This window comes from Sus scrofa, chromosome 10, assembly GCF_000003025.6.
Source record: "Sus scrofa isolate TJ Tabasco breed Duroc chromosome 10, Sscrofa11.1, whole genome shotgun sequence".
Taxonomy (NCBI): Eukaryota; Metazoa; Chordata; class Mammalia; order Artiodactyla; family Suidae; genus Sus; species Sus scrofa.
In genome coordinates, this window is record NC_010452.4 from 29,114,773 (window position 1) to 29,129,236 (window position 14,464).

At 46.9% G+C, this 14,464-nt stretch overlaps 1 protein-coding gene across 3 annotated transcripts in view; it reads left to right on the plus strand.

Annotated features, from left to right (window-relative positions):
- The window catches only part of GOLM1 (golgi membrane protein 1), a 101,447-nt gene continuing 89,788 nt past the window's right edge, over positions 2,806-14,464 (plus strand). Inside the window, exon 1 of one of the 3 annotated variants that reach the window (XM_021064635.1) lies at positions 2,806-2,954. The gene's annotated coding sequence lies outside the window, so the exon portion shown is untranslated. Of the gene's footprint in view, positions 2,955-3,514; positions 3,688-14,464 lie in introns of those variants that run through there. The other 2 variants (XM_021064636.1, XM_021064634.1) reach the window with 2 other exon arrangements.

Consider the following 14,464-nt stretch of genomic DNA (forward strand, 5'->3'; position numbering starts at 1 on the left):
CCCTGACATGTGCCCAATCAAATACTTTTTTCCTTAAGATTTATAAATGCTGTTTCTGTTGTTTGCAACAAAACACTCAGATTGATTCTGCATTGTTGTTCTATTATGTCTCATGTTTATTTCTAGCAAGTTCTAGGATATGGTGAAATTCTCAGAATTGCGGGATAAACTGAAGACTCAGGTTTGAGAAGCACAGGAACCAGCCCCACAGACCTACAAGCCAAAATTGATGTCTGTCACCACAGAGATAAGTACATATCAGTCTTTTTAAAGCATTGTGTCCTCGCTTTGTTCATCCCAGAAACAGAGTGTAATGACGGTAAGGTCTGTGGTAGGCAAAATAACAGCCCATCAAGATGTTCCTGTCTTGGAGTTCCCGTCGTGGCGCAGTGGTTAACGAATCCGACTAGGAACCATGAGGTCGGGGTTCGTCCTGCCTTGCTCAGTGGGTAACATCCGGCGTGCCGTGAGCTGTGGTGTAGGTGCAGACTCGGCTCGGATCCACGTTGCTGTGGCTCTGGCGTAGGCGGTAGCTACAGCTCCGATTCAACCCTAGCCTGGAACTCCATATGCCGAAGCGCCCGAGATAGCAATAACAACAACAACAAACAACAAAAAAAAAAAAAAAAAAAAAAAAAAACAAAAAAAACTATAAAAAAAAAAAAAAAAAAAAAAAAAAAAGATGTTCCTGTCTTAATCCCTGAAACCTGTCAAAGTTACCTTGAATGGCAAAAGCGCCTTTGCAGAGGTGATTAAATTAAGGACCCGCGCTAAGGAGATTATCTTGGATCATTTGGGTGGAACCAATGGAATCACAAAGGTCCTCAAAAGTGAAGCAACTTGGAGTTCCTGTCATGGCTCAGCTGAAACAAATCTAATCCATGAGGAGGCAGGTTTGATCCCTGGCCTTGCTCAGTGGTTTAAGGATCCAAAGTTGCTGTGAGCTGTGGTGTAGGTCGCAGATGTGGCTCAGATCTGGCATTGCTGGGGCTGAGGCTGTGTCCGTGGCTGTGTCCGTGGCTGTGGCTAGTGGCTACAGCTCCCATTCGATCCCTAGCCTGGGAACCTCCATATGCCGCGGGCCTGGCCCTTAAAAAAAAAAGTGAAGAAACTTTCTCAGCTGGATCTGAGAGAAGTGACTATGGAAGTGGGATTAGAGAGGTATTCCTGATTTTGAAGCTTGCTGGTTTGGAAAATAAAAGAAGCCGGTTATGAGCTGAAGAATGCAAGCAGTCTCTAGACACTGGAAAAGGCAATAAAATGGATCTTCTTGAGAGCCTCTGGAAAGGAATGGAGCCCTGCTGACACCTTGGTTTTAGCCCAGTGAGATTTTTGACTAACAGAACCGTGTCATTTTAACTCTAGGTGTGTGATAATTTGTTAGGGCAGCAAACAGAAAACAAATGCAAAGGGTCTACCCCTTGAGCTGCAGAGGACATCACTTTGATTGACAGCCCAACCAAGGCTATATCCCTTGGAGAGCAGGAGATAAGTGCCTGTATGGAAATCAGGTGCCATTAGCTAGTAAGGGAAAGGATGCTGAACAGACAAAACCGGTGCCACTGCCACCAACCCCCGTTGGCCCCGTGCACATTGTTTAATCAACATCTCTCCAGCAGAATTTTTAAAGTCAGCAACTGATTACATCAAACCCTCTGGGTGAGAAGACTTGAGAAAATAGAAGAGAGCTTTATAAAGAATGTAAATCCTTTTACATATGCACTATTGCATATATAAGTATTGTCTCTTCAAAGAACTTCAAAAGAATGTCTTAAAAATTCTCAATTTCGTCACGAAGATTCTTATAAAGCTTGAAAAGGGCTGATTCTCTTTCAGTGAAGATGTAGTTAATGTAGCCAGCTTCCCTAGTACCTAGACATATGGACCTCTCCCATAAAGTGCTTAAGAATTACTGACTTCATCACTAATTAGCTGTTGATAAATGAGCAACACTAATGGAGACCTACTTAGAGGCAAATGAGATGGAAGTTACAGTCCACAATCTAAGAAGGCACAACATTACTAGGAGAGCCAAAAGGGGCAATGAGGGAAATTACTGTTCTTGTCCCAAAGCCCTGATTTTGGACACTGAAGGTCAGCAGAAGATCAGCACCAAGAGCTTCAAGTCAAACCCTCAGAAAAGCCAGGTCTCAGGGGCAACAACACACTCTCAGCTTTTGAACACCTGGTGTGACCAGCTGGCAGTCTAACAACAGGTAATGAAAACATCATATTGGACTCTACAGAATATGACTCCAAAGGGGTCATTATTGCCAGCTCATTATTCAGGTAAAAGATTTTGGCTCATAAAGATACTCATCCTGAAGTTAAGGAGACCCATGCTCAGGTGGTACTAAAGCATCTTGGTCACCATTTTCAAGATAAGCCTGTTTGGGTGGAAAACAATTTTGGCTGTGAGCATCCCCTCAGGAGCATGTCCCTTTTTCTTCGGCATTGGGATTTGGGACAGGTGAGCCAAGGGGCTCTTTTCCCAGGCACCAGAGCCAGGTAGATTCAAAAAGAGCTGATTCTAGGGAAATGATTTCAATCCTGGCCATATGTTAGAACTATCAGGGAAACCTTCAAACAAAAATACCAATGCTCAGGCTCAGAACTCCAGAGGTGGGACCCTGGCAATACTCTAAGAGCTCCCAGATAATTCTAACGTCTGACTAGCGCTGTGAGGGTTAAGAACCACTGCTTTAGAATTTTCTAGTATCGTTATTCCATCGGTCATTAGTCCGTGCCATCATCCTCTCAGGCAGGTGTGGCTCAACAACGCTTCTCAAACTTCCGTGTGCCGAAGGGGCAGCAGGGCAGTGTTTACAAATCAGACTCCCAGTCTCCGTCTGCAGGGAGTTCTAGAGACTCCCGCTTGCGCAGCGCCCAGCAATCTTCGTTTTATCTGGGGCTTGCGCTCGGAGGGTCGCAAACCGACAAATTAGCGCTGAGAGGTAACAGCCGTGGGGAGGTCAGGGCTACATGGGAAGGGCTGGTGGAAGAGAAAGGCACACTGGTGAGGAGATTCCCTAGAGACCCGTCTTTCCTCGGTCCCTCTACGCTGGGCGGTTTGGCCCGGGACCACTGAAAAAGGAGACGTGAGCGCGGCCAGGAGTGCGGCGCTGGGTGTGGTCGTCTCTGGGTTCCGGAAAATTCCTTCGGGGCGGGGGTGGGCCGCGGGGGTAGGATGCGGGGTGGGGTGGGTAGGTGGTCTCGCTGGGTCCCTTCCCTCCGCCGCCGCTTCCCACCCTACGCCCGTCCTTCGGAAGCATCGGCACCGCGCAACTCTGCTCTCGAACCGCGTCCCGAAGACACGCCGGGAGCCACTGCAAGGGGTTGGGAAGGGGCGGCGGGAGGGGGCGCGCCGGGATTGTTCGGCTCCCGCCGAGGGGCGGCCGCGGGCCCGGGTGCGCGCACCGTGGGGCCGGCGTCCGGGCGCAGCCCCGGCCTCGCCTCCTCCTCGCGCTCGCGGCGCCGCCTCCCTCCCTGCGCCGGCGGCGCTGCCCGGGGGCGGGGTCTCGCGGCTGCGGAGGCCGGAGACGCGGCGGCGCTGGGCGCCGCGCGGGGCACTGGGCTCGGAGCAGGCGGGAAGCGAGAGGCCGGCGGCGGCGGCGGCGGGAGGGCGGCTCGGGCGGCCTGGAAGCCGGGTCCCGCAGCACCAAGGGGCCGCCAGAGCTTCGGCCAGAGGTGAGTGGGCGGCGCGCGTGCCCCGCGTGCCCTCTGGCAGCCTTCTCTCTCCTTGTCCCTCCTCGGTTCCGGGCCCGCGCTGAAGGACCCCGCGCCGGGCCCCGGAGACACCCCCCCGGCTGGCACCTGGGCCGCAGCCTTTTACTGAAATCGGTTCGGGGTGGGCTCTGCATCTCCCCGCTCCAGAGCTTCCTTCCCGGGACCGCCCCGACCCGCTGGGCTGCCCTGCGGAGGCCGGTCTGGGGAGATGCGGGGCCTCGCTTTTTGTTCTTAGCTGTGTCACGCGCGTCGGGATCCAAAGTCGAAAGCGTGCATCCCCAAAGTCGCGCTAGGACCAGCGGTGCGGGCGTGATTGACGCGCGGGGAGGGCGGGCTGGCTCCGCCGCTCATCTTCTTCTCTTTCCCCTCCGCCCCGGGCGCGCTCGGGCCGCCGCGGTGCCCACGTTGGCAGCGGTCGCGCCCTGGCAGGTGACCGGGAGCCTGACGCCCGGTCCTGGGGCCTCGAGGTGCCGAACTCCTTTGAAGCCTGCCTCAGATTTGCTTTAGGTTCTCTTCCGTACGTACCTGTACCTTTGGCGGTGTTGGGGATTCACAGAACTTTTGATCTGCTGGAAAAATAGTTTTCTGGGTTGACATACTCTGTATACCTCACGCCCTATTTAGTATTTGTAATGATTTTTCTGTGTATGTGTGAAACAAAATAGGCGAAACACCTATTTTGATGAATGTTCTTTTTAGCGGAATTTAAGTATGATCGTATTTAGTGTGTCATGATGCTTCTGATCAATTTCAGAGATCCCGTTTCCAATTGTGCCAAACCAAACTTGTGTGGCTTTCACGGTTTTGAGATTTTCTTTGTCTGGTTTAGGGTCTCCAAGGCCCAGTTGCCCTAAATTGTGCACTTGTTGGGGGACATTCCTGGGGACAGAGTAAGATGCCCAGGAGCCTGATGAAATACTTAGGTTCTAGAGTGACTCTGGCTCATGGCCATGAGATTGACTCAAATTTAGGTAGTTGTCATATTTTTCAATTTTTTGTAGCATGGGACCTCGGGAGTAGTGGACTCTTGTCCGTCCTTGTGGGTCTCCTAGGGCATCCCAATTCCTATGTTTGTTATAGAAGATTAAGCTTATGCTTTTGGGAAGAATACTTTTTATTTGTAGACAGAAACGAGTCACTTGCTAAGACTTTTTGTTCCTAGGTCAGAACTCAATTTTTTTTTGGTTTGTTTTTGTCTTTTTAGAGGCGCACCCCCCCCGCATATGGAAGTTCCCAGGCTAGGGGTCTAATTGCAGCTACATCCGCCGGCCTATACCACAGCACAGCAAAGCCAGATCCGAGCTGTGTCTTCGACCTGCACCACAGCTCACAGCAACACCGTATCCTTAACTCATTGAGTGAGGCCAGGGATGGAACCTGCATCCTCACGGATACTAGTCAGATTGTTTCTGCTGAGCCACGATGGGAACTTCGGAACTCAGTTTTTAAGGTGTCTGTGACCAAAAGGCATTGAATTCTTAGGATGTTTGAAGAAAACAGGTTAACGGCTCAAGATGTATTTTGTTCTACTGTGGAGATATTATCCCATTTTTTTCTTTCCCATTGATTTTGCTGAAAGATGAGAGACCAAGGATGAGAAGAGGGAATGCTGGGGGGAGGGGTCAGATTTCAAGGACTTTGCACTTAGGCGCTACGGATGCCTTCTTCTTTCTAATCGTTGGCCCTAGGTCCAGTTGTTGATGAGGAAATGAAAAGATTTTGCATTTATATTGTTTGGTTTTTTTTTTTGAGGGGTGGGGCTGAGACAGCTGTGAGGATGTTGACGGAGTTTGGCCCAGGGCTACCTTCGGTCCATTTATGCGGCCACTTTCCCCCAGCAGGGAGGGAACTGCTGACCCCGCTGAAGGTCCTGCGAACCGTGAGGCTGGCTTTCTGCATGCAGAGCACAAAGGGTATCAGGGTAGAGCCTGGGGAAGCTGCCTGGGGGGAGAGTGGAAGGTGGGGTGTCACTCTCGCTGGCTGTGCTGAGTGGGAACAGGATCCTGTGACAGACAGTTTAGTGCAAGGGAGCTTGAAGGCAGTGTAGTCCCTGAAGACCAGCCCTGCTTCTAAAGAGGCCCGGCATGGCCATGACAGGGGGAGGCAGGGACAGGGAGGAGAGGCCCTGTGCCTGGGGCTTTAATTGAGTTGTGTAATTGGTATTATCACTTGTTTTCCTTCACAAAAAATAAGTTGCCTTAAGAAAAGATTTCTTTTTTAATGACCTAACATAGGAAATAACATCCATAATTGGGTTAAAAAAAATAAGCACTTATTTTCTTTTTTTTTTTTTTTTTTTTGTTTTAAACTTGGTTAAAATTATTTTCTAAAGATTTGCAAAACTAGAGGGAATGGCCTTGATATGCTCTCGCGTTCACCCGAGCAAAGTGTGAATTGCATTTCACCTGCTCCCAGAGATGGTCCCAGATGGTGGTTATTTTCTTTTCTAGACTTTCCCGAGTTACCGATGAAATTACCTTGAAAAGAGAGACTTGGCTTGAAGTTTTAAGGGTTATTTCCTAAATTCCCAGAGAGTCTACTTTGCTTTCATAAAGAAATCTCTCACAGTTTCAGGGGAGAAAAAAATACATGCCTTCTCAGGTTTTTACAATATTTCAATCTTATTTTCCTTCTAGGCTGCATTAATAGAACTTTCTCTAGTTGAGATTTTGAAGATTAATTAGTGCCTGACCAACCAGAGAATATATATGTAAAGATATGTGATTATAGAGAGTTCTCGTTGTGGCTCAGTGGTTAACGAACCTGACTAGGAACCATGAGGTAGTGGGTTCAATCCCCGGCCTTGCTCAGTGGGTTAAGGATCTGGCGTTGCTGTGAGCTGAGGTGTAGTTTGCAAAAGCTGCTTGTATCTCATGTTGCTGTGGCGTAGGCTGGTGGCTACAGCTCCGATTAAACCCCTAGCCTGGGAACGTCCGTATGCCGCCGGAGTGGCCCTAGAAAAGGCAAAAAGACAACAACAACAACAAATAAAAGAAAGATATGTGATGATAGTGATATATATTGTAGTGTGCTGTGGTTTTCACAGCACACTACAATATATACTACAACTTTTTTTGGGCAGGGCTCATTCTCACTAGAAAAAAAAAATTAACACCTAAAACTAATGCAGTGTAATATAAGTCAATTATGTCTCAAGACCAATTTTTAGCATTTCTCTCTGTATGTTTGTTACTTATTTATACATTGTATACACATGCTATCATTGTATCCCAAGACCCGATGTACACTTAGGCTGGATTTATTGCTAGTGACAGTGGAGGTAAAACCCTTTTTCAAATACTCCTTGCATCTCCAGTCTTTTTGTTCTGGTTCTTGTCAGATCTGCGAACATCATTGTTGTTTTCACTTGGTGATGCTGATTTTGGAGGGGCAGCAGTGCTTGATGGCCTGAAGCAAGATCTTAATTCTCTGCTCAGGAATTGAGCTTGGGCAGCCCAGGTGAAAACCAGGAATCCCAGGTGAAAACCAGGACTCCCAGACACTGGCCTAACTAGAATTGCCCTGATCCTTGCCCCCTGTTGAAAGCAAGACTGTTTCAAGGAGGCAAAGACTGTGAAAACAGGTATAAAGTTTCTTAGAGGCACAGTACAGCATGTGGGGGAGCACACAGAGAAGTAGTTTATTTAAGTCAGAAGCAAGGCAGAACTACACACCCTAAAGAGGAGGTTGCCAGCGAGGTGATTTAAATCACTTATATAGCACAGTTCTTCTGGGTCTTTGTTTGCCTTTGGCCAATTATTTTGTTTTATTTCTCACACCTGACAGGGCACAGGGCCCTCCCCGATATGCGTGCCCATCTTTTGGCCAAGATGGTTTCCAGAGCAAAGTGTGCCAGGATGGTATCGGGACTTACTATGGCCTGGCGCCCCCTCCCTTTTGACCCCCAGGAGTCTCACTGTGCAGGTGTAATTGGGGAAATCTCCTTGACCCCAAGAGTGATTGAAGCAGTCATCTTTTTACTCTAGCGGATCTCAGCTCCTGCAATTAACTTTTTCCTTGATGTGTCAAAGAAACTAGGCCCATTTTACTCAGCCTGACAAGTTCCAGCTGTTCGCAGCTCAGGGGCCCATCTACCTCCTACCTCAGTGCGGATCAGGTGAAGCTGATTCAGGGTGGGACGCGTCGCCTTCCCAACTTCAGCCTTGTGTTTGTGTTTGCTTTTATCCGTTTAGCTTTAATTTGTGCTTTTTGCAGGAACCTCAAAGCTTCCTATCCTCTGTGAGGTTTAGTTTAGATGTACTTTGTCAAGCTACCTCCTTGTGAGCGTGCCCAAGGTAAAGGAGGGCCTCAGGCACTTCAGAGGGCTGGTGACAGGTGACCCTCAACAGAGGGACTTTGCGAGGATGCAGTCAGAATCTGCTTTTATTAGCACTTTAGTATATTGTGGTAGTGTAATTAGTACAGTGTAACAGAGTGTAAAATAATTAGTACATACATAATATATATTTAACTCATATGTAATGTTTTAGTGACTCGTATGTAATGTTTTTGTAATATAGTTGCTATTCTACTTTTTGGAAAAAAATAAATGTAACTTCTAGGATCTTCTTTTTTAGCCCAGGTGGAGCGTCTTTTATACCTTCTGGGATGTACACATCCTCCTGGTAGACAGCTAGTCTCTCACTTTAGCCTCAGACAATTCTTTCATTTGATCCTCAGAAGAACCTCATGAAGGCAGTTACAATTGAGCTCACCTTCCCCTTCCCTTTTTTTTTTTTAAATGAGTAAACTGAGACTTTAAAAAGTTAATGCCATAGCAGTCCCTTTCAGTTAAATATTTACTTGGTGGCAAATAAATGCTCTCATTTAATTTTCACACCAGCCTTCGAAGACACCCCCAAGGTTGTGCTTGACAGATGAGCTCAGGAGGGTGGGAGGAGATGAGACCCAACCAGAAACGGGTCCTTGAGATCCCCTGCATGGCCTCTCAGTCACCTGCCCAGGGACTGGAGTCCTCTTCATGTCTGCAGTGGTGGGACCAGCACAGAGGAGAGCCTTGGATGTGTCCGAATAAGTTTATTTCTCTTCTTCATCATGCATACATACATATGATGTCATTGTTTTGTTTCATAGGAAGCTGTAAAAAACTGATTTAATCTGGGAATGCTAGAAATACAGCTTCAAAATTTGCTAATGTTACCATTAAATATCTTACTAACATCTTATTTTTTTTTATTGTTACTGTTTGGCTTTTGAATTAAAGATATACTCATTGAGGGAATTCCTGTTGTGGCTCAGTGGGTTAAGAACCCGACTAGTATCCATGAGGATGAGGCTTTGATCCCTGGCCTTGCTCAGTGGGTTAAGGATCTGGCATTGCTGTGGCTGTGGTGTAGGCAGGCAGCTGCAGCTCTGATTCGACCCCTAGCCTGGGAACTTCCATATGCTGTGGGTGCAGCTCCCCCACCCCCCAAAAAAAGATGTAATCACTATGGATAGAAATATGTATTGATGATATGTTTTTGAGTGTTTAATTTTTTTTTTCAACAGAAATGGGACATAGTAATTACTATTTTGTAACTTTAGGTAACAATTTTTATTTTGGTCATCTGTTGTTCCATACATGTTATCTCCAAGCTTAAAAATATCATTTTATTATTGCTTGTGATTCTGTGGGTTGACTGGGCTGCAGTCTTTTGAGACTCAGTTGGGCTGTGACTTCAAGATGGCCTGTTAACTGTAACCAGTTTTTGAAAGTATTGCCTTGGTGAATTATTGGACATTTTTTTTAGGGCTGTACCCAAAGCTTATGGAAGTTCCCAGGCTTGGGATCTAGTCAGAGCTACAGCTGCAGGCCTACACTACAGCCCACTGCAGTGCCAGATCAGTAGGTTCACTGAGCGAGGCCAGGGATCCAGTCTGCAACCTCATGGTTCCTAGTTGGATTCGTTTCTACTGCACCACGATAGGAACTCTGACAAAATTTTGATCTACTGATGATTGATTTAGGGAAAAAAAAAATCTTTAAACTATGTCTGATGTCAGTGCTGTCAGAACTGGAGGGTCTAGCCCATCATTTCTTGCTGTCATTTGTATCTGTGTCGCAGATAAACGATGCTGCATCTTTCCTCTGTGTTTTCTGTCTTAGTGAGAGAGGGTCCTGTAGAAGCTGTGTGGCTCTGGAATTTAGTGATCCCTTCATTCTGATTAAAGAGATACCTTTGTTCACAGGTGAACAGTGACTTTGAGATGCCCAAAGGAAGGAAAGAACCAAGACTGAAAAGTCCCTTTATTCTTTTTAGGCCATCCCGAAGCATATGGAATTCCTGAGCCAGAGATCAGATCTGAGTCTCAGCTGCGAGCACACCAGATCCTCTAAGGCATTGTGCCAGGCTGGGGATTGAACATGTGTCCTGATGCTGCAGAGACCCCTCTGATCCCCTTGCGCCCCACTGGGAACTCCAAAAAGCCACTTTAAATGGCATCCATTGGGGTTACTCTTTTCCTCTTGGGGAAGTAAAAAGACACCTTATTTCTCTAGGGCACACAGAAGTTAAGTTTAGGAGACACATTTACAACTGCAGGTGGGAGGTGTGAGACAGTTGCAGGAAAAAAAAAAAAAAGGCCAAGAAAGAGTTGGGGGCAAAACATCCCCAAACTCAACCTTTAACCAGCAGGGAACTCCAACTGTTTCTCCAGAGATAAACAACACACCCCCACCAACATGCCTTTCTGCTTCTTGAAAAGAAATGAAGGCAGCCAGAACCAGATTCACTTGTCAGACTTGTCCAGTGAGAGGACAGTGGGTCTCAACTCTGACCTGCATCAGCATCACCTGGAGGGCTTTTGAACGCAGACCCCCCACGTCTCTGACCTGGTGGGGCTGTGGTGGACCAGAACATTCGCATTTCTCACATCCCCAAGAGATGCTGATACGGCTGGCCCAGAGACGGCGCTTGGAGAGCCATCCAACGAACCACAGCAGGGGGTGGCACACCTTTTCTGTAAAGGGCCAGGGGATGGTTTTACTTTATTAATTTTTTTTTAAGTTTTATGGAAGTAGAGTTGTTGTACAGCAACGTGACCCAGTCATACATACACACATATCTATTTTCTCAAATTCTTTTCCCATGTAGATGATCACAGAATACTGGGTAGAATTCTCTGTGCTGTACAGCGGGTTCCCACTGGCCAGTCATTCCATATACCTCCATATACGGGCATATACTGCAGATGCCAGTCCCAAGCCCTCACCTGTCCCCTTTGGTAACTGTAAGCTTTCAAAGTCTGTGAGTCTGTTTCTGTTCTGCAAGTCAGTTCCTTTGTATCCTTTTTTTTTTAAGATTCACATGTAGGTGCTCTCATATGATGTTTGTCTTTCACTGTCTAGCTTCACTTAGTCTGGTAGTTTCTAGGTCCATCCATGTGGCCACAGGTGGCATTCAGGTGATGATTTTAGGTTCTACACATCCTATGGGGTGTGTCGCAGCCGCTCAGTTCTTGTAGCCTGACAGCCATAGACAATACATACTTGAAACAGGCATGGTTGTGAACCCAATAGAAGTTGACGTATGGATACTGAAATTTTTATTTCATGTACTTTTCATGTGTCGTGAAATATTAATTTTGATTTTTTTTTTTTAAACCACTAAAACCCTTACAGTCTAGGCTTCCATGCACTGAACAGAAAAAAACAGGTGGCTGGCAGGATTGAGCCCAAAGGCTGCAGTTTGCCAACGCCTGAACCCGAGGAGGAATTTGGGAAGAACTCCTGCCAAGATGTGGTCTTGGCATCCTCGGGGGAGGTGGCTCTTCTTCAGAAAATCAAGTGCTGGGGGAAAAAAAAACCCCCAAACCAGTGGCATTTGGTTCTCCTTATTCATTTTCACTCATCTATCTCACTTTTGGGGAATTTCACTGCATAATACTAAATGTGCACATTAGTTTTTAGTTTTTTCTTTTTAAAACATTGAGTATAATTGACAACACATTAGTTTTACATGTATAGTGTAAGGATTCAATATTTATTGAGACATGCTCACTGCAGTAAGTCTAGTTAACATCTGTTACCATTGTAGTTAGAAGAAGCTTTTTCTTTCTTTCTTTTTTTTTTTTTTTTTTTTTTTTTTTTTTTTTTTGGTCTTTTTAGGGCTGCACTCGGGGCATATGGAGATTCCCAGACTAGGGGTTGAATCAGAGCTGCAGCTGCCAGCCTACGCCACAGCCACACAGGATCTGAGCCGTGTCTGTGATCTACACCACAGCTCTCACAGCATTGCTGGATCGTTAACCCATGTCCTCATGGATACTAGTCGGGTTTGTTAACCACTGAGCCACAGCAGGAACTCTACAAAAAGCTTCTTTTCTTTCTTCTTCTTTTTTTTTTTTTTTTTTTTTTTTTTTTTTTTTGCCTTTTCTATGGCCGCTCCCGTGGCATATGGAGGTTCCCAGGCTAGGGGTCAAATTGGAACTGTAGCCACCGGCCTACACCACAGCCACAGCCGTGTCTGTGACCTACACCACAGCTCATGGCAACACCGGATCCTTAACCCACTGAGCAAGGCCAGGGATCAAAGGCACAACCTCATGGTTCCTAGTTGGATTCGTTAACCACTGAGCCACGACGGGAACTCCGAAAAAGCTTTTTCTTGAAATGAGAACTTTTCAGATCTGCTCTCCTAGCAACTTTCAAATATGGAGTATAAAGAAAAAAAAAAAGTTCCTGTCATGGTGCAGGGGTTAAGGAATCCGACTAGGAACCATGGGGTTTCGGGTTCGATCCCTGGCCTCTCTCAGTGGGTCGAGGATCTGGTGTTGCTGAGAGCTATGGTGTAGGTTGCAGACATAGCTCAGATCTGGCGTGGCTGTGGCTCTGGTGTAGGTTGGTGTCTACAGCTCCGATTAGACCCCTAGCCTTGGAACCTTCATATGCCGCGGGTGAGGCCCTGAAAAGACAAAAAGACTATATATATATATATATATACACACTATAGTGATCATGCTGTGAAGGTTTTTTCCTTCTAAACCATTAGTTTCTAGAACTGAGGAAAAATTGAGGGTTGGGAAAGTGAGAGGAGGGGACTCTGTACTTTCTAGGTTGATTTAAAAGCAATTTAAGGAGAACGCAGTGGACTTGTCTTTTAACTCTTGTGGTTTAGAGCAGGAGTTGACACACTTTCCCTAAGGGGCTAGCTAATAAATACCTGAACTGGTTATGTTGTCAGAATAACCTTACCGGGAGATCTCTGACTCAACTGTTCCGTTCTGCCCTGTAGCCAGGAAGCAGCTGTGGGGCAGAGTATCTCAAGGGCTGGGCATGGCTGTCTTCCACCCAGCCTTAACTACCAAATGCACCACCGGTGGCCTCTGGGCCTTGGTGTGCTGTCCCCTGCTTCGGAGACATTCTTGGGATGGCTTAGACTGTCTAAAAAAATGTTGGGGACCGAGACCTTCAGAGACCTCGGCGCTGAGTGGGGTCTGAAGGCCTTGGTTACCAGCATTTCTCGGTCTGTTTGCTCACTGCGGTGGCTTCTGAACTCTGCAGGCCACCTCCGGCTCTGGGCTTCCTCCGTCCTGGGGAGGCCATTTCCTCTGAGAGCAAATCAAGGTGTGGCTCCCCTACTGTTTGGAGAAGCTGTATTGTTCCTGTGGTGATGACATGGGTCAAACAAGCTAATCTGATTTGATTGCTCATGTATGTTTGCCTATATGATTAAAAAACCTCTATGTGAAAATGAGGAAATGGAAAAAATTATTTAACTAGGAGGTTCAAGGGACTTGGGCATTTGGCTGGTTGCCCATTTTCATAGGGTTTTTTTTTTTTTTTTTTCTTAAAGTAATTAGAGGTCTCTGTTCTGTTGTAAAAAAATTTTTTTTTGGTCTTATAAGCAAACAGTAATTTTAACCAGTAGATTGATTTTTATAAATTAGTAGAAAGAATCCGCAGGGTTTTTTGTTTTTTTTTTGCTTTTTAGGGCCACACCCAGGCTAGGGTTCGAATTGGAGCTGCCAGCCTATGCCACAGCCACGCAGGATCAGAGCTGCGTCTGTGACCTACACCATAGCGCACAGCAATGCCAGATCCTTAACCCACTGAGCAAGGCCAGGGATCGACCCCATGTCCTCATGGATACTAGTCAGATTTCTTACTGCTGAGTCACAGCGGGAGCTCCAAGAATCTGCAGTTTTTTAATGACTCTCCCAACTTACCAAGAGCCTTTTCATGCAGACATATACTGCTCCCTTTCAGTTCAGGAAAGCCTGGAATTTCACAGAGTTTAGCTGATTTAGGTTAATCTTTTTCAGTGTGTCAGGTGTCTAGAATCAGATATGAGAGCAAACACATGCCGAAGCTGAAATGATGACTGTTAATCTGTCTGACACCGTCTGTCTCCCACCCACTTCCATCAGCCCTGGGTTCCCTTGAATCCCGAGGTGGAGAAGAGGAGAGCCTTGGAGGACAGCCATGAACTCTGGCTCTGCAGCCCTGCCCTGTCTTCTTCAGGCTTTGGAGGTTCCCACCTGTGTCTCTGCCGGCATCAGCAGCAGGGTTCCTGCAGTCCTAGAAGGTGGTGGAGAGACACATTGCAGCCCCCAAAGGCCCACTTGGTCATCTTCCACTTGGGCAGCCCTCTGTCCATTGGGAGCCCAGGGGGGGCCACACACTGTCCCTGGTGGCAAAGTGCCGGGTCAGAGCAAGGGGCTTTTGAGACTACTCATATTCAGCTTTCTGGAACTGCCCTTTTACATAATCTGGTCCTGGTCTGGGGTGCCTAGG